The 20,132-nt window shown below is 39.3% G+C and overlaps 1 pseudogene; it reads right to left on the minus strand.

Moving 5' to 3' along the window:
* LOC100357870 (ribosome biogenesis protein NSA2 homolog pseudogene) overlaps window positions 1-11,948 on the minus strand; it is a 38,643-nt pseudogene extending 26,695 nt beyond the window's left edge.
* Window positions 11,949-20,132: the final 8,184 nt, after the last annotated feature.

Here is a 20,132-nt window from a genome sequence, read left to right on the forward strand (position 1 = left end):
AAATCAGTGTCACAGAGAGAGGGAGATCAGAGAAAGAGCAATCCTTCATCTACCATTCACTCTCCAGATGGCCACAACAGCCATGGCTGGGCCAGATCAAGGCCAGCAGCCAAGAAATTCATCTGGATATCCCACATGGGTATCAGAGGCCCAAAAACGTAGGCCATCCTCCACTGTTTCCAAAGGCCATTAACAGGGAGCTGGATCAGAAGTGGAGCAGCCAAGACTCAAACCAGCTCCCATAAAGCATGATGACATCACAGGTGGTGGCTTTACTTGCTGTACCACAATACCAGCTCCATTGCCCATTTCTTATTTGGATTATTTATTTGATTGTTGTTGAGTTTATTGAGCTCTTCATATATTTTGCCTATTAATTCTTTATTGTATGCAGGATTTGCAGATATTTTCTGCCATTCTTTCAGTTGTCTCTTCACTTTGTTAATTGTTTCTTCTGCTGTGTTAAAGCTTCTTAGTTTGATGTAATCCCACTTGTCTATTTTTGTTTTCATTGTCTGTGCTTCTGGAGACTTCTCTAAGAAGTCTTAGCCTAGGCCAATGTCTTATAGCATGTCTTCTATGTTTTCCTATAGTAATTTGATGGTTTCAGGTCTTAAGTTTAGATCCTTGATGCATTGTGAGTTGATTTTTGTATACTATGTAAGGGAGAGGTCTTCTTTCAAATTTTTGTATATGGAAATCCAATTTTTCCAACACCATTTGTTGAAAAGATTGTTCTTTCTCCAGTGAATGATTTTAGCTCGTTTGCTAAAGATTAGCTGGTTATGAATGTGTGGATTAATTTCTGGGGTTTGTATTTTATTCCATTGGTCTACATGTCCATTTTTGTGTGAGTAGCAAGCTGTTTTGATTATAATAACCCTATAGTTCATCTTGAAATGTGGTATTGTGATGCCTCCTAAGATTGCTCTGAGGGGCGATCACTGTGGCAAGGTGGATAAGGCCACCACCTGCAGAGCCAGCATCCCATGTGGGCACTGGTTCAAGTATCAGCTGCTTCACTTTAGATCCAGCTCCCTGCTGGTGTGCCTAGGAAAGCAGAGGAGGATGACCCAAGTGCTTGGATTCCTGCACCCACGTGGGAGACCCTGAGGAAATTCTTGGCTTCTGCCTTCAGACCTGCCCAGCTCCAGCTGTTGCAGCCATCTAGGGAGTAAGCCAATGGATGGAAAACCTCTCTCCTTCTCTCTCTGTAACTCTGTCTTTCAAATAAAATTTTTAAAAAAGCTTTATAGGGGCTGGCGCCGTGCCTCAATTGGTTAATGCTCTGCCTGCGGTGCCGGTATCCCATATGGGCGCCGGGTTCTAGTCCCGGTTGCTCCCCTTCCAGTCCAGCTCTCTGCTGTGGCCCAGGAGGGCAGTGGAGGATGGCCCAAGTGCTTGGGCCCCTGCACCTGCATGGGAGACTAGGAAGAAGCATCTGGCTCCTGGCTTCGGATCGGCGCAGTGCCGGCCATAGCAGCCATTTGGGGAGTGAACCAACAGAAGGAAGACCTTCTCTCTATCCTCTCTGTCTCTCTCTGTCTATAACTCTATCTGTCAAATAAATAAAAAAATAAAGCTTTATAAAAAAATATCACTTTGACTATTCAGGGTCTTTTCTGTTTCCATATGACTTTTAGGATTGTGAGTGCTGGGTAAAGCCAGGAAGCTCTGGCCACCATTTGTGGGTGGGTCAGTAGTTCAGGGTGACACCAAAAATGTGCATGGTGGAGTGCCTCTGTCTATTGCCCATGGCAGGAGGGAACGTTGCAGCCAGCTACTGTGTTCCAGTCCTTTTCTGTGCCAGGGTGAACCAGCTGATTCACAGCCTAGAATGAGCTCAGGGTGCCAGCACACCTCACCCTCCCAAGCACACACTCCATTAAGAACTCCTAACCCTGTCCTGAGATTTTTGCTCCAGCATATGGGGAGTTCTAAATCTGTGAAGTCACAGTCGGAGGGTGCATGGGAACCCAGCTACAACTCACAACCCTATCAATTCTGTGTTCTATTCCCTAAACTCCCACATTCACAGGGTGCAAGGAGTCTGCTCGACATCCCACCAGCTGCTCTATTCCTGAGCCCAGTGGTCTCCAGCAATAGCAGGATTGCCTACTGTTCCTCAAGTCAGAACAGAATTCAAATGGTCAGGGGAGTGGAGGCAGTGGGAAACAGTATAAACCTCAATTCTGATTGGTTAGCCTCATTATTTTCAGTCTTATGGAGCTTACAATGCAAGCTGCCCCTATTGTCCATTGAGCAGTCAAGAGTGCTGTAATGGGCCTGGATTATGGGGCTCCCACTGTTCTGTTGGAACCAACTGGAACTCTGGGGTTCAGTCTGCCTAGCTAGAATGCAGGACTATGCTGAACTTCAAGTTCTATGCTGAACTTAAAGCCAGCAAGGAACTGTGAATTCTATTGCTACCTGGGGTTGTGGCATCTTTTTTTTTTCTTTTTTTTTTAACTTTTATTTAATGCATATAAATTTCCAAAGTACGACTTATGGATTACAATGGCTTCCCCCACATACTGTCCCTCCCACCCACAACCCTCCCCTTTCCCACTCCCTCTCCCCTTCCATTCACATCAAGATTCATTTTCGATTATCTTAATATACAGAAGATCAGCTTAGTATACATCAAGTATGGATTTCAACAGTTTGCTCCCACACAGAAACATAAAGTGAAAAATAATAAAAAATGATTTTTTTTAAATGATGATGAAATCAGAGCAGACCTATTGTCATGTTTAATCCCAGTGAGAGTCAAGTTGGGAATTGACAATTTCTTTTTTTTTTTTTTTTTACAGAGGATCAGTTTAGTATGCATTAAGTAAGGATTTCAACAGTTTGCACCCCCATAGAAACACAAAGTGAAATATATTGTTTGAGTACTCGTTATAGCATTAAATCTCAATGTACAGCACATTAAGGATAGAGATCCTACATGAGGAGTAAGTGCACAGTGACTCCTGTTGTTGACTTTACCAATTGACACTCCTGTCTGTGGCATCAGTAATCTCCCTATGCTCCAGTCATGAGTTTCCAAGGCTATGGAAGCCCTCTGAGTTCTCCGACTCTTATCTTGTTTAGACAAGGTCATAGTCAAAGTGGAGGTTCTCTCCTCCCTTCAGAGAAAGGTACCTCCTTCTTTGATGACCTGCTCTTTCCACTGGGATCTCACGCACAGAGATCTTTTGCCAGAGTGTCTTGGCTTTCCATGCCTGAAATACTCTCATGAGCTTTTCAGCCAGCTCCGAATGCCTTTAGGGCTGATTCTGAGGCCAGAGTGCTATTTAGGACATCTGCCATTCTATGAGTCTGCTGAGTATCTCACTTCCCATGTTGGATCACTCTCCCCTTTATTTACTCCATCGGTTAGCATTAGCAGGTACTAGACTTGTCTATGTGCTCCCTTTGACTCCCAGTCCCTCCACCATGACCAACTGTGAACTGAAACTGATCACCTGGAACAGTGAGATGGCATTGGTACATGCCACCTCGATGGGATTGAATTGGAATCCCCTGGTATGCTTCCAACTCCACCACTTGGGGCAAGTCAGCCTGAGCATGTCCCAAATTATACATCTCTTCCCTCTCCCATTCCCACCACCATGTTCAACAGGGATCACATTTCAGTTAATTTTCAACACTTAAGAATAACTGTGCATCAATTACAGATCTAAACCAGTCATATTAAGTAGAACAGATAAAAAAAACTACTAAGAGGGATAATGTATTAAGTTGTTCATTAACAGTCAGGGCTATGCTGATCAAGCCACCGTTTCCCATAGTGTCCACCTCACTCCAACAGGTTTCCCTCTTGGTGTTCAGTCAGTCGTCACCGATCAGGGAGAACATATGGTATTTGTCCCTTTGGGACTGGCTTATTTCACTCAGCATGATGTGTTCCAGATTCCTCCATTTTTTACCCTTTTTTCCCAGAAAGATGGCTTCCACAGGAGTAGGCGAAGTAGAAGCCGCAGCTACCACAACACTGGCCATTGAAGCACATCTGTATTCTCTCTCCATTGATTTATAATGTTTCTATGTTGTTCTGTTACCACTTTTAGTGAAATAAGCCAGTCCTAAAAAGACAAATGCCATATATTCTTCCTGATCTGTGGTAACCAATAGAGTACCAAATATAATGCATAGGAGTTAAATTGACAGTTTGAGATTCGATTATTATTTACAGCCCTTGTCTCTGCTATCGAGAAACAATGAATTTTTTCTTCTTACTATTTGTTGAACTTTTTACATAGGGTAGGTTTAATCATATGAGTATAAAGTAAATTGAAAGTAGATCATTGTAAAAATTAAGTGAGGGAATTAGAGAAGGAGGAGGAGGAATGGTAGGTACATGGGCAGGAGGGAGGGTAGGTAGGAAATATCACTATGTTCCTAAATCTGTGTTTATGAATTACATGACATTTTTACCTTAAATAAATTTTTTTTAAAAAGAGACATGGGCTATGATAGCTCTTAACCAGAGTTATGAGGAATGAAGAAAAAGTGAGTGTTTATATGAGCTATTGAATGTGGAGGTGAAAAATAAAGGAATGTATATAAGGACAGAAATGTCCATAAAACATTCTGGGGACCTCTAGATATGTATCTTAAGCCTCTGGACACAATATGATTGGTCATTCAGGTCCTTCCAAATGCTCTCTGTCAAAGGGTTGAGGTAAACAAAGTTGACATTACCAAGCAATAGTGGATTGTGTGTAAGTCTTGCCACATAATATCTTCCACCTCCATTTTGAAAAGCTTTTTCACTGTTGCTTTCATTGTAATTCTCCTTTTATTTTAACATAGGTAAATTCTTCAATATTATCTTATTCTTCACTAATTAATTCTTCTGTTATGTCCTTGATGATGTCTGCCCAAATTCTGATATAATTTATTTTACTGTTATGATCTTTGCTCTTGATTTGTTCCCTTGACTTTTACTTTATATAACTTCTTATTCTTGCTTTACATTGCTAATAAATATACTTCTCAGGCATATTTTAAAGCCTTGGTACATCTGTTTCAGTAATACTACTTCAAATGACATAGATTGCTCAGTTTGCTATCTTCCACAAATATGTGTGTGTGTGTGTGTGTGTGTGAGAGAGAGAGAGAGAGAGAGAGAGAGCTGTGTTACTCATCTGTTAAGAGAAATAGACAGTATCTGTAAAGAGGTTAACATAATGTTTATTCAGAGGAGAATATGAGTGACATAGTCACAGGAGACACAAGCCAAGTGACTTTCAATCAGTCTTGGAATGTATTCCAAAGTGCTCAAATTCTAGTCAGAAGTCATGCATTACACAGTGAGCACATAATAAGTTGGCTCAAAGAGGGAGGCTTTATGTGAGCAGGGGTGCCTTTCTCAAGTGGCTCGAGATCACTTTCTTTAGAAGATTATTGCCTACTAGCATCTTCAGAGACAGGGAAGTTATTATCCCTGAAAAGAGACTGAAAAAAAGCACTGCTTAATCTTAAAGAAGGACATTTCTGAGAATAGATAATGAGTGTATAGGTAAAGAACAAAAGATTTCTGGTGGTTGCTCCAAATAGCTAAGATAAAACAGACCTATGTCCACATCACCCAAGTAAAATTTACCTAGTAGGTAAGACTAATGGTTCGGTCCAATAATTCCTCAGACAAGTTGCAGTAGGTGCAGTTCATATCAACAAACTTTCACTAAATTCTAAATGCAAACAATTGAAAAAAATTTGTAGGTAAATCTAACAAGTATTTAATGGACACAAATATAAACCATGTCAATTTTATCAAAGAACACAAGATAAACATAATCTTAGGGAACAGATAAAACTAAAGTAAACAAAACCTTGTATAATAATTATTGATTTGGCAAGAGTGTAATAGGGGGCTGGCGCTGTGGTGTAAGGAGGCTAAACCACGCTTGCGGTGCTGGCATCCCATATAGGTGCCCATTCTAATCCTGGCTTCTTTGCTTCCCATCCAGCTCTCTGCTATGGTCTGGGAAAACAGCAGAAGATGGCCCAAGTACTTGGATCCCTGTACCCACATGGGAGATCCAGAAGAATCTCCTGGTTTCAGATGGGCTCAGCTCTGGCTGTTGCAGCCATCTGGGGAGTGAAACAGTGGATGGGATCCTCTCTGTCTCTCTCTCGTCTGTCTGTACTTCTACCTCTCAGGTAAATAGATAAATATTTTTAAGAAGAATGTACTCAAGCTAATATATTTTAAGGTATTTTGCTGTTTATGAGACGAAAGATCTATAGATTGTCTTCTATCACTAAATAAAATGTACATATTAAAATGAATGTGACAAGCATTTAATAACACACCAATAACATTAACATGATATATAAATGCCAGCATGTAAGTTTGTGGAAAATGAAGTTATGATCTGTTTATTTTGGTGCAGGGAATTTTGAAATCTCTACATAACTACTTTATAACCACTTTTCTATGAACTTTCTGAAGTATCCTTATACATAAAGCAAAAATGACAACACTACAATGAGAAAATAAAAAAAACAATTGATGGACAATTTCTAACAACTCTATATAATATTGATATTAAAGATGACAAAATGTTACCCAAAAAAAAGAAAAGAAATATTCCTTTCTAGGAAAGAAGATACCTACAATTGTCTTAATCCCTGGGTGGCATGAGAAAGAAAAATATGTCATAGGCCTTGAGAAACAAGGAAAAAATTACAGTGGTGGCCCACAATGAGCCAACTTCCTAGAATATGATTTGCTGCTTTGTTCAAGACAAAGTTTAAAGTGTTATATAAGCAGAGTCTTGAAAAATGTTTTCATATTGAGGATTATCCTTATGTAACACTCCTTATTGGAGTACAGCTGCCATGAAATAAGAAAGTTAGGGTGATATGGCTAGATTGACATGTCATATGGAATGCCCTGGAAGATGAAATACAGTTTGAATAAAGAAGCCACAAGGAAATTATGAAGGCTCAAGGCCATTTTAGAACTTCCGACCCAGATATCAGAAAAGTTCAGCCATATGATTGATCTCAGTCAATAACATTTGGGATACACTGATGGTTAAGCCACTATTTGGGGATAGTTTGGTAAAGATCAATAGATAACTGATAGACTGGTTGAACTCTTAGCAAACTTTTAATCATGATACAGCATGAATGATGAATTAGTATCATAAGAAAGCTTAGCTGAAAAACAGGTCTGAACTCAGCCACACAGTTTTTTCCCAAAGGCATTCACCAAATGTATAAAAGTGGAATACTAGTGGCTAGCAGCAGTATGGAAGAGCTAAAGGAGATCACCCTGAAACATGTAGAGTATTTTCCAAATGTAAATCCGTGCAGCTGGGCAAGAATTGTGAGATAATAACTACAACAAGTGTTGAACTTACATTGAGTATAGGGCTGTCTCTAACAAAGGTTGGATAAGACAAAATAGATACCTTTAAAAAGAATAAAATCAGTGACTAAAGATTCTTTAGAAAAAAGCTGGAATAATAAGGGTAAAGTAAACCCAGAGAAAGGCAAAGTACAGAAATAAAAAAGTTCAAACATCAACAAAATAAAAATGAGGTGAAAAAGTAGAAAAGCAATGAAATCCAGTCATTTGCAACAAAATGGAGGAATCTGGAAAACATCATGCTGAGTGAATTAAGCCAGTCCCAAAGGGACAAATATCATATGTTCTCCCTGATCAGTGACAACTAACCAAGCACAAAAAAGGAAACCTGTTGAAGTGAAATGGACACTATGAGAAACAGTGACTTGATCAGTCCTTGTCCTGACTGTTGATGTACAATTTAATACTTTATCCCTTTTAGTATTTTTTTGTTCTAGTTAATACTATTGGTTGAACTCTGTAATTAATTATTTATTGTATAAAAATTAATTAATTATTCTTAGGTGTTTAAGTTTAATTGAAAAGTGATCCCTGTTAAATATAAGAGTGGGAATAAGGAAAGGAAGAGATGTACAATTTGGGACATGCTCAATCAGACTTGCCCCAAATGGTGGAGTTAGAAATGTGCCAGGGGATTCCAATACAATCCCATCAAGGTGGCATTTACCAATGCCATCTCACTAGTCCAAGTAATCAATTTCAGTTCACAATTGATCATACTGATAGGTCTAAGAGTCAACAAACAAGACTAATGTCTGCTAATACTAACTGATAGAATAAAAAAGGGAGAGAACGATCTAACATGGAAAGCGGGATACACAGCTGACTCATAGAAGGGCAGATGTCCTAAATAGCACTCTGGCCTCAGATCGGCCCTTTAAGGCACTGGGATCTGGCTGAAGAGCCCATGAGAGTATTTCAGGCATGGAAAGCCAAGACACTCTGGCAAAAAAAAAAAAAAAAAAAAAAAAAATCTCTGTGCGTGAGATCCTAGTAGAAAGAACGGGCCATCAAAAAAGGAGGTACCTTTCTCTAAAGGGAGGAGAGAACTTCCACTTTGACTATGATCTTGTCTAAATAAGGTCGAAGTCGACGAACTCAAAAGGCTTCCATAGCCTTGGCAACTCATGACTAGAGCCTAGGGAGATTTCTGATGCCATAAACAAGAGTGTCAAATTAAGTCAACAACAGGAGTCACTGTGTACTTACTCCTCAGGTAGAATCTCTGTCCTTAATGTGCTGTCCAATGTGAATTAATGCTATAACCAATACTAAAACAGTATTTTACACTTTATGTTCTGTGAGGGTGCAAACTGATGAAATCTTTACTTAATATATACTGAATCGATCTTCTGTATATAAAGAGAATTGAAAATGAATCTTGATGTGAATGGAATGGGAGAGGGAGCAGCAGATGGGAGGGGTGCAGGTGGGAGGGAAGTTATGGGGGGGAAAGCCATTGTAATCCGTAAACTGTACTTTGGAAATTTATATTTACTAAATAAAAGTTTGAAAAAAAAGAAAAAGTAGAAAAACATTAACAAACCCAAAATTTGATCATTTGAAAGCATCAGTAAAATTGACAAATTTTGAAATGTTCTAATCAAGAAAAATCAGATACTGAAAGAAAAGTAAAGAGAAATAAATATAATCCACTACTATCAGGAATGAAAGATAAGCCATAAAAAATCCATATTCAAAGATCAATGAGGGCCGGCGCCGCGGCTCACTAGGCTAATCCTCCGCCTTTTGGCGCCGGCACACCGGATTCTAGTCCCGGTTGGGGCGCCGGATTCTGTCCTGGTTGCCCCTCTTCCAGGCCAGCTCTCTGCTGTGGCCAGGGAGTGCAGTGGAGGATGGCCCAGGTGCTTGGGCCCTGCACCATGGAAGACCAGGAAAAGCACCTGGCTCCTGGCTCCTGCCATCGGATCAGCGCGGTGCGCCGGCCGCAGCGCGCCGGCCGCGGCGGCCATTGGAGGGTGAACCAACGGCAAAAGGAAGACCTGTCTCTCTGTCTCTCTCTCTCTTACTGTCCACTCTGCCTGTCAAAAAAAAAAAAAAAGAAAGAAAAAGAAAGAAAAAAGAAAAGAAAAAAAGATCAATGAGAGAATGTTATGAGTAACATTATGCCAAAAAGTTTATTGGCATATAGAACTTTTTTTTCCCTCTTGGGTCTAGCATCAGTTGTTTTGTTCTTGTGCTTGTTACCAGAGGGTATTAGCTATTACTCTGCCCAATATTGTATATTGAGCATGGCTTGAAGGCCAGACTCTGGTCTAGTATGTCAGTCACAGTAAGTAAAATTGGAGGAGATAAAAGGAGGGAGGATAGAGATCCCGAAGCTCCCAAAGCCACAATTAACGCTCCCTGTGCTGCCACTACACCAGGCAGATCATCTGATTTGGGTTTTACCCTTAAATAATTATGATGAAACACCACTGGGAGAGAAGGAAGTCTTCCTACATTGTGACTCCATTATATCTGGACCTTTAGAAGGAGAAGGGGCACAGGAGTGAAGATCCAAGGGCAGTTGGCCATTCTACCCCTGCTCTCATACTTCTCACGCCAGCAGAGATTTGGTGCTATTATGTATTACTATTCCTAGGCATTGCGGCCAATTTCTTTGGTGAAGGGATAGGTGTTGGTTGTCCCAAGGAAACAGGAAAGAGGTAAGCCATAGCTTAAAAAGGTCCTTCTGATCGGTGACAACTGACTGATCACCAAAAAGGAAACCTCCTGAAGTGAAATGGACACTATGGGAAACGGTGACTTGATCAGCATAGCCCTGACTGTTAATGAACAACTTAATACATTATCCCTCTTAGTTTTTTTGTCTGTTCTACTTAATATGACTGGTTTAATTCTGTAATTAATACACAGTTATTCTTAAGTGTTGAAAATTAACTGAAATGTGATCCCTGTTAAACATAAGAGTGGGAATAAGAGAGGGAAGAGATGTATAATTTGGGACATGCTCAAGCTGACTTGCCCCAAATGGTAGAGTTAGAAACATACCAGGGGATTCCAATTCAATCCCATCAAGGTGGCATGTACCAATGCCATCTCACTATTCCAAGTGATCAATTTCAGTTCACAATTGATCATAATGAAAGGACTAAGAGTCAAAGGGAGCACATAAACAAGTCTAGTACCTGCTAACATTAACCGATGGAATAAATAAAGGGGAGAGTGATCCAACATGGGAAGTGAGATACTCAGCAGACTCATAGAATGGCAGATGTCCTAAATAGCACTCTGGCCTCAGAATCAGCCCTAAAGGCATTCGGAGCTGGCTGAAAAGCCCATGAGAGTATTTCAGGCATGGAAAGCCAAGACACTCTGGCAAAAGATCTCTGTGCGTGAGATCCCAGTGGAAAGAGCAGGTCATCAAAGAAGGAGGTACCTTTCTCTGAAGGGAGGAGAGAACCTCCACTTTGACTATGACCTTGTCTAAACAAGATAAGAGTCGGAGAACTCAGAGGGCTTCCATAGCCTTGGAAACTCATGACTGGAGCATAGGGAGATTACTGATGCCACAGACAGGAGTGTCAATTGGTAAAGTCAACAACAGGAGTCACTGTGCACTTACTCCTCATGTAGGATCTCTGTCCTTAATGTGCTGTGCATTGAGATTTAATGCTATAACGAGTACTCAAACAATATATTTCACTTTGTGTTTCTATGGGGGTGCAAACTGTTGAAATCTTTACTTAATGTATACTAAACTGATCCTCTGTTAAAAAAAAAAAAAAAAAAAAAAAGAAATTATCAACTCCCAACTTGAATCTCACTGGGATTAAACATGACAATAGGTCTGATCTGATTTCATCATCATTTAAAAAAAATCATCTATTATTTTTCACTTTATGTTTCTGTGTGGGAGCAAACTGTTGAAATCCTTACTTAATGTATACTAAGCTGATCTTCTGTATATTAAGATAATCGAAAATGAATCTTGATGTGAATGGAAGGGGAGAGGGAGTGGGAAAGGGGAGGGTTGTGGGTGGGAGGGACGGTATGTGGGGGAAGCCATTGTAATCCATAAATCGTACTTTGGAAATTTATATTCATTAAATAAAAGTTAAAAAAATAAATAAATAAATATTCTTAAAGAAAAAAAAAAGGTCTTTCTGTTCTCTTACTGCCTCCAGCAACCTGCCACCTGAGTCTGCAGCCACCAAGCCCAGCAATTCCAAATAGCCTTAGCCTCACCCTCTCATTTTATAGTTTATTCAGGTTGATTTCTACATCTTAACAAGAAGCAAAACACAATTTTAATTCTTTCTGTTAGCCCTGTACTTCACACCCATATTATTCTTGATCACTATGCAAAGGGTAACTCCTTCCTGTCAGCTCTCCTCTGTCACAGTCCTATCCCTATTTGAATTTGGGTTTCTTTCCTACTGCTCCCTTCCCTCTAAAACTTGTTGGTTGTGTCTTGGAAAAACTCTTCTGGGAGCTTTACAATATCCTCAGTATCTTCCAACTCTTTGCCTTCACTAAAGCCCATTCTCCCACAAATATCAGGTTTAGGAGTTGGAATCAGGCTTTTCCTCATTCTCCAATGCTGCTGTCCTACTATTTTTACCTTCTCTTTTAGGTAAAAATGTCTGTTCCCTTAAGGATCATGCCTCTCATATTCTTCATTACTATTGGTGACCAGTGTCCAGCCGCCTATTCCTGATTAGCTAAAGACATTGGCAAGAAGGTCAGTCTTTCCACCTGCCTCCTACTATCAAGCTGCGTGACTTTAATGTCCGTGTGGACAGTCCATTCATCACACTTCTTTCCTCAATCCCAATGCCTTCAACCCCAGGCCACTTCAGTGATTATTCCACTAACATAATAACAAAAACCATTTTTATTAAGTGCTTACTCTGTGCCAGGAGATAGAATTAGTATTTTATGTGTTTGTCTTACTCAAGCCTGATAACATTACTATGAAATAGATACTATTGTTGATTACATTCATTTTCCAAATGAGAAAACTGAAGTTTTGAGAGTCTGAATGACTAGTCCAAGATCATTGACACAGTTCATAATTTTTTTTTTTTTTGACAGGCAGAGTGGATAGTGAGAGAGAGAGACAGAGAGAAAGGTCTTCCTTTGCCATTGGTTCACCCTCTAATGGCCGCCACGGCTGGCACGCTGCGGCTGGCGCACCGCGCTGATCCAATGGCAGGAGCCAGGTGCTTCTCCTGGTCTTCCATGGGGTGCACGCCCAACCACTTGGGCCATCCTCCACTGCCTTTCCGGGCCACAGCAGAGAGCTGGCCTGGAAGAGGGGCAACCAGGACAGAATCCAGCACCCCGACCGGGACTAGAACCCAGTGTGCCGACGCCACTAGGTGGAGGATTAGCCTATTGAGCCGCGGCACCAGCCGACACAGTTCATAATTAAAAGGACCAGATTCAGGATGATTCAAGCAGGAGGGAAGGAGAGGAAACTTAAAAATGTCAAACTCAAAAACATTAATTTTTATTATATAACCTGCACTCTTCCCTGCTTATTTTGGCATTGAAAGAAAGGTAAAGAAGTGATGTGTCAATAATCTGGAATCTTCTGTATCAAAAGCAACTAAATATGTTGTTAGGTTGGCAAGTATATCACAAAAAATTGTCACAAATCAATCTGTTTTAGGCTTTGTTAGAAAATAACGCTATTTGCTAAAAAAATTCCTATTACTGACACAGTTATTACCAAAATATTTATAAAAGTTGAGCAAAGTTGGTCCCAAGATAGTTAGAACAATCTAACAAAAGTGCTTTAAAAAATGTCTTTCAAACCTTGGTTCATGAGAGGAATCAAAGATACTTTAGCCTTTCTTCTTTTTTCAAAAATAATGATGTTTAATCTTATTCCAAGAATTTAACTTCTTATTTGTTTCTAATCACTATTCAATCACCATCATCTATATAATATTTACACATAAAGAGACAAAGAACCAGAACAACAAAACTATCAGTATGCCTTGCTTTGAAGATGTCCAAAACAACATATATTTATAAATACTTTTTATATTTACATGTGTGTGTGACCTTTTATTGCTTCTGTTCTAGAGTACTCTGATTAATATACATATCATACATCACATATGTGTACGTGTATAAGTCTTAGTTCATTTTGTGTTACTATAAAAATATAGCTGAGGCAGAGTACTTATATGGCAAAGAAGTTTACTTGACTCATGAGTCTTATAGCTGGAAAGTCCAACGGCATGAGCCCTGGCATCAGGCAAGGACCCGCTGGGCTGTGTCACAACTTAGAAAGACAACTTAGAAGACACAGAAAGGGTAACAGCCTTGTGCAGAGGTGTTCAGTGTTCTTCAGACACATCTAAGTTTTCATACATAGCCAAGATAAATATATATTATTGGGTGGTCCTATTCATATCTTTGTCCTCATCAGTTGCAATTTTTAAAACTTTACAAATGTTCCCAAGCATTTCTTCAATATCACAAAAAAATATTTCTAGATATATTTGTATTTGTAAATATTTGCCTCTATTTAGGATATAATATCCACTGTACTTAGTAGATAATCATAAATTCAGGAAACCAGGAGTTTTGATGCTTCATAATTTTTTTCAATTAACACATAATTGCATTTTATATTCTCTGCAATTATTTATTTGCATTTCAAAACAAACTGCATAGAAATTTTAGTTTCTTTAGAACATCTTTAGCTTTTTCTGTATTATCAGTTATCTACCTTTTGTCAGTCTTAGTCTTAGAAGGATGTGTCTCCTAATGGCCTTCTTTAGTTGCATTCTTTCAAAACCAGCGTACAGTGAATATTAAAGTAATGAAATATCTTTCTGTTACATGCACACACATAAAATATTCCCTATTTCTCTTTCCCATTTTTCTTGACATGTGTAACCTTCTTAGTCTATCAGTTTGCTTTGTCACTGATGCCAGGGACAAGGACACAATAAATGTTTCATCTCTTTTAACACATGGTGACTAGAGTTCAGTCTCAGTGTCAAGGAGACCTTACATAGAATCAGAGTTGGGAGCACTCCAGTATTCACTTCCCATCAATTGTTGTGACCCAAAATCATGGTTCCAGTGTTGTTGTCAAAGGGCCTAATGTTTCATGAGAGGCCAAAAATACACCCAAAGCTTTGAAAACACAATTTTTAAAGTTGGCAAATATTTCAAACTTTTCTAACACTAAAGCTCAAATAAAACATGTTGCTGGTCAGGTATAGTCTATAGTGGATCCATCTGAGACTCAAAAAATGCTTTAGTGTTTTAGTTGTTGATACGATCTTATCAAATTCAACAATAATTTAAAATACATAAATTTAAAAAGCACCCAAAGAAACACAGTGGCAAGTAGTTGAATTCTGGATTCCTGAGACCTGCAAAGAAGTACATGTTCTCCTTTTTAATTGGCAAAACAACATACATTTGGCACACTGTCAGCACACGCTCATTCTAGGTGGTATTAAATGGAAAGAGAAGTGGGAAAACTTGTTACCTTTCTCCCTTCAGTATTCACATACACTGAGGCTCCTATTTTCCCCTCCCCCAGCCCTCCACTTTTTCTGCTTTATCAGATCTGAATGTGTGTTGATCTTGTGTCACCTTATGGCTTACCAACAGTAAAAATGCCAGATTATCCGAAATTGACAGGTAAACAACAAAGAAATATCCTCCTATCCAAAGGAGATAAGGAAGATGATTAACTTAATTAAATTCAGTAATGATATAATTTTATATGGTTGTGCATAATGACCACAATGTTATGAGTTATTAGTAGTCATTTTTATATGGTTGTACATAATGACTACCATTTTATGTGTTAATTAATAGTCATTTAATGAAAAAGAGGTTAAGATATTAGCAATTCTAGCTCTAACTTTATTGTAATTAAGAAAATTTACTCATCAACATTATCTTTCAATTTTTAATTATCATTACTTTTACAACATGTCCATCATCTATTTCACCAAATTAATCTTTCTGATATAATGAAAAATACAAGGTGCAAGTCACGGAACAACTACATCTAGGAAATTACAGGATGTTGGAAAGTTCTTAATATTATTTCTTAGGTTAAGGCTCCTCATTAGATTTAAAAGCTCTTAATTCACTGGCTAGCACAGACCAAAAGGACTGAATAAAGTATGTAAAACTAATATTGATGTCTCCAAATAATATTTTCAGGATAGGGCCAAGGAAACACCATAGTTTCACCAATTTATTCTTTGGTATTACCACTGTGCAACAGGTTTGCCCTACCATGCACACTCCCATTCAGAGAAAATAAAAACAAAATGGTGGAAGCCAAGTCTTTTTTGCTTTGTGTTTTTGGGATTTGTGATGAGTTTTCCTGTGTTTATATATGTTTGTTGAAATAAAATATAATCTATAATAAAAAACTACTACAGGTATTATGCACTGGTTACAGCTTTAAGTATATTAAAAAATAAATCAAGTCTTTTAAGAAAAAGAAACTTTATTACAACAGCCACGTAAGCAGATCCAGGCAACCCAAATAGTTCTCCCCAGTCCAAAAGGGTTGTGGGAATTTACAGAGTTCGAGTAAATAAGGTGAACCTGGATAATGGGACCAGGCAGGTGAGGAAACAAGGGGTATGGACGGTCCCTTGGGCTTGTGCATTAGCAGATCTGCTGTGCTTGCATCCTCAAAGATGACTGTGAAATCAGCATCGGGATGCATTGTTCTGTGTTAATCTGAACCCTAAGGCAATTCTCTGGTCAGCCTGAGTGGACCTAAACAGAATGTAGCTGCTATCTTGGCTATAGCTAGTTCTGTCTGGTTTTATTGGAGCCTCTAATAATAGCTCAGCAAAAGTTTAGCAAAGATAGCTACTATGGGATGACAGGTTGTTATACAACCAAGTGCACATAAATATTATAGGTTTTGTGTAATAGGCAGCTAAGGGAAGCTTGCTGTTAAGCAGGGGAGAGGGATTCTTTATTGTCCCACAGTTTCATATACTACCAGTAGTTATTCATCTCACAAATGTTAGTTAAGCATCTACTATGTGCCTGCAAAACACATTGTGTTAGGTGCTAAGATAAAATAATGAAACAGTTTCCAGAAAGCTTACATAATTACTCTTTATTGACATTAGGCCATATGTAACACTACTATTAGAATAATTTCAAATGCAAAAGTAAAGCATTGGGTCCAGCATTCTGTTGTAGTGGGCTAAGCTGCCATCTGCAGTGCCACCATACCATATGGGCACCTGTTCATGTCCCGGCTGCTCCACTTTCTATCCAGCTCCCTGCTAATGGTCAGGGAAAAGCAGCAAAGAATGGCCCAAGTGCTTGGGCCCCCATTACCCATATGGGAGACAGGAAGAAGCTCCTGGTCTCTGGCTTACTTAGGCCATCTGGGGAATGAACCAGAAGACAGAAGACCTGTCTGTCTCTCCTCTCTCAGTGACTCTGACTTTCAAAAAAATAAATAAATATTTTTTTAAAAAAGTGAGGCATTGCCTACTATGAATAATTTTGCAGTCTTTCTACATTTTCTGCCTAAACATTTGGAAGTTTGAAGTGTGTAGAAATGACATCTTCTTTTTTTTTTCTTTTTTTTTTGACAGGTAGAGTTAGACAGTGAGAGAGAGAGAGAGAGACAGAGAAAGGTCTTCCTTCCATTGGTTCACCCCCAAAATGGCCACTATGGCCAGCGTGCTGCACCGATCCAAAGCCAGGAACCAGGTGCTTCCTCCTGGTCTCCCATGTGGGTGCAGGGCCCAAGCACTTGGGCCATCCTCCACTCATAGCAGAGAGCTGGACTGGAAGAGGAGCAACTGGGACAGAACTGGTGCCCCAACCAGGACTAGAACCCTGAGTGCCGGCGGAGTGCCGGCGCCGCAGGTGGAGGATTAGCCTAGTGAGCCGTGGCGCCAGCCTGACACCTTCCTAATAGCGTTAAATACATATTAGAGGTATTCATACATAGATATATTGAGCACTTGAAAGCCCTAGAGATTCATTATTTAATCAAGTGCTGCCCCAATCAGTTAGTATATTATTAACCAGCCTCTTTACTCAGTCCCAAGCAAAATGCTTGCGTACAGAAAGTAGCACTAAGCTTGAAACAGCCCTGGGAGCTATTTTAGCTCAATAAAAAGTTTATATCTGTGTACACACACATTATATATGGATGTCCTGTCTACTGAAGAATCCTAGAAACCGACCAACACAGGAAAACTTGCATTACCACGATTAACTGCCATTAGAAGAATCCAGCATTTCTTTGAGGATTTGCAAATTCCAACCTGAGGCAAAAATGTGAAAGGAGAACCAGGACTATCTTGACATACTGGACAGCAAAGAAGCTATCAGCAGGACTCAAAAGCCAATTTGAAGAAGATACCACTGGTCAAAGATTTGGGACAATTTGAATTTCAATAAAGAAAAAAATTATAGTGAGTTGAAATTTATCAACTACATTTAAAACCATGAGTCCATCACAATATTTTTTAGATTTATAAGATGATGACAAACCAATTTATTATCTTGAATTATGGTTGAAAGAGAAATGGCATTTATGCTATCTTTCTTAGAAGCTGAAACAGTGAGCAGCCAAATAGTTAAGGGGAAGCATTTCTTTGCATAAGATGATAGTGAAATTATAGAATTAGAGTATATCCACATGAATTAATAAGTTAAGTCATTGAGCATCAAAAACCAGAAGTAAATGTGATGCATTCCTGATGAGGAAAGCACCAATAGCCCTGCCAAAGGAATAGGCCTCATCACTGCACTGAATCCAGCTGTCAGTTTGCAAAAAAAGACAGGGAACAATGCGGTACACTGAACTGCACCATGAGTAATCAGTAACTCATGTAATCAGTAAACTCCAGATGGTGGGAAATGCTAGATGTGAAGAGCAACAACCCAAGTCCTTACAAGATAATTTATAAGGGAAAGGTAAGAATGAAAGAGGAACTTGTAGATTAGAAGAGACTCAAAAACACATCACTATTTTTTGATTTGACAGGACTGAACTATTTTATCTAGGAATGCACCCTGAAAGACAGAACCATCCAGAACTGCAAGAAAATGATTACTATAAATGTTGGTGGTGACTTTAGCATAGGGAGGGAAGCTGTAATTGAGATGTGGTGCACAGACAGGCTTCTGATAGGCTGGAAAAATGCCATTACTTACCCTGAGTGCTGCTCACAAGGGTCTTGACTCATTCATCCATACATTTGTCTAGTGGAATTTTTTTGCATTGGTTCTCTTTTAGGCATTTCTCAGCAGAACATAAATATCATAGTGTTGAGGTAGAATTATTCTTGAATTTAAACTGCTCATATGCTGTTCAGTACTCACTTCCTGATGATGTGAAGTCATTTGTAAATGACTTTGTAAATGACATTCAAATGCAATTTGAAAATGCATACTAAAATGGTGTTTTTCAAGCAGTTTTAAGCTTCTCTCTAAGTTTACATTAAAATAAACTGCCTGAGCATCACTATGTAATGAGCCGTTCTTTGTTGATTTAATTACTATTTATGGTGTACCTTTTAGCTGCTGGGCACTGTGTCGAACATACAAGGAGGAACAAGACAGACTTGTTCCCCAAATTCAACTCCATAGAATCTGAACTCATTAACTGCATAGGTGGGGCCAACACTGTAATACAGCAGGTTAAGTTCTTGCTTAGGACACTGGCATCCCATATCGGAGAACCACTCGGAATCAAAGTTACTCCAGTTAGAAGTCAGCTTTCTACTATTCTCCTGGGAAGGCAGAGGATGATGGCCCAAGTACCTGGGCCCTGGTGCCCTTGAGGGAGACCCAGATGCAGCTTCTGGCTTCTAGCCTTTAACAGGCAGAAGAAAGGTATATATTTCTCTTTCTCTTTCTCTCTCTCTCTCTCTTTCTCTCTCTCTCTGTGTGTGTGTGTATCTCCCTCTCTCCCTGATGCTATGCCATTCAAATAAATAAACCTTTTTCAAAAGTTTAAATAATTAAGTGGTGTAATATAACAGGTTCTCAATAAGGTGCTTAATGTGTAATTCTATTTCCATCTCCAAGAATCTCTATTTTATACCTGAAATAATTGAAGTTTAAAGAGATTCCGTAACAGGTCCACTTAAAAAGAGATGGATTCAATATTAAAACTCCGTTAAGTCTAATCCCATAGTCAATAGTCTCAAGTGCTTGCCAAAGTTTCTTTAAAATGGGATTCTAATTTACACAGGGATACTTGAGGATATACTAGAGCTTCAAAAAAGATACCAGGATAAACATAAGGTATTTTTTCAAAGCAATAATTGTGCCAAATTGCAAATAATTTAAAACATGTTTGGGTTGGTGTTGTGGCATGTCAGAAAAAGCCACCACCTGTGATGCCAACATCCCATTTGGGTGCTGGTTTGTGTCCCAGCTGCTCCACTTATGACCAAGCTCCCTGTTAATGATTTGAGAAAAGCAGCAGCAGATGCTCCAAGTATTTAGAATCCTGTAACCTATGTGGGAGACCCAAATGAAGCTCCTGGCTCCTGGCTCCTGGCTTCAGCCTGGCTGTTGTGGCCATCTGGCTAGTGAACTTATGGATGGAAGGGATGGAAGATTTCTCTCCCTCTCCCTCCTCCTCCTCATCCTCTTTTCCTCCTCCTCCCTGCCTCCCCCCCTTACTCCCTCCCTCTGGCCCTTTCCCTCTAACTCTGACTTTCAAAAATAAATAAAAATTTGTTTTAAAAAGATACTAAAATGTAAGTATTTTTGAGCTTTTCTC

This window comes from Oryctolagus cuniculus, chromosome 7 (genome assembly GCF_051225735.1).
Source record: "Oryctolagus cuniculus isolate XC-2025 breed Fujian yellow rabbit chromosome 7, ASM5122573v1, whole genome shotgun sequence".
Taxonomy (NCBI): domain Eukaryota; kingdom Metazoa; phylum Chordata; class Mammalia; order Lagomorpha; family Leporidae; genus Oryctolagus; species Oryctolagus cuniculus.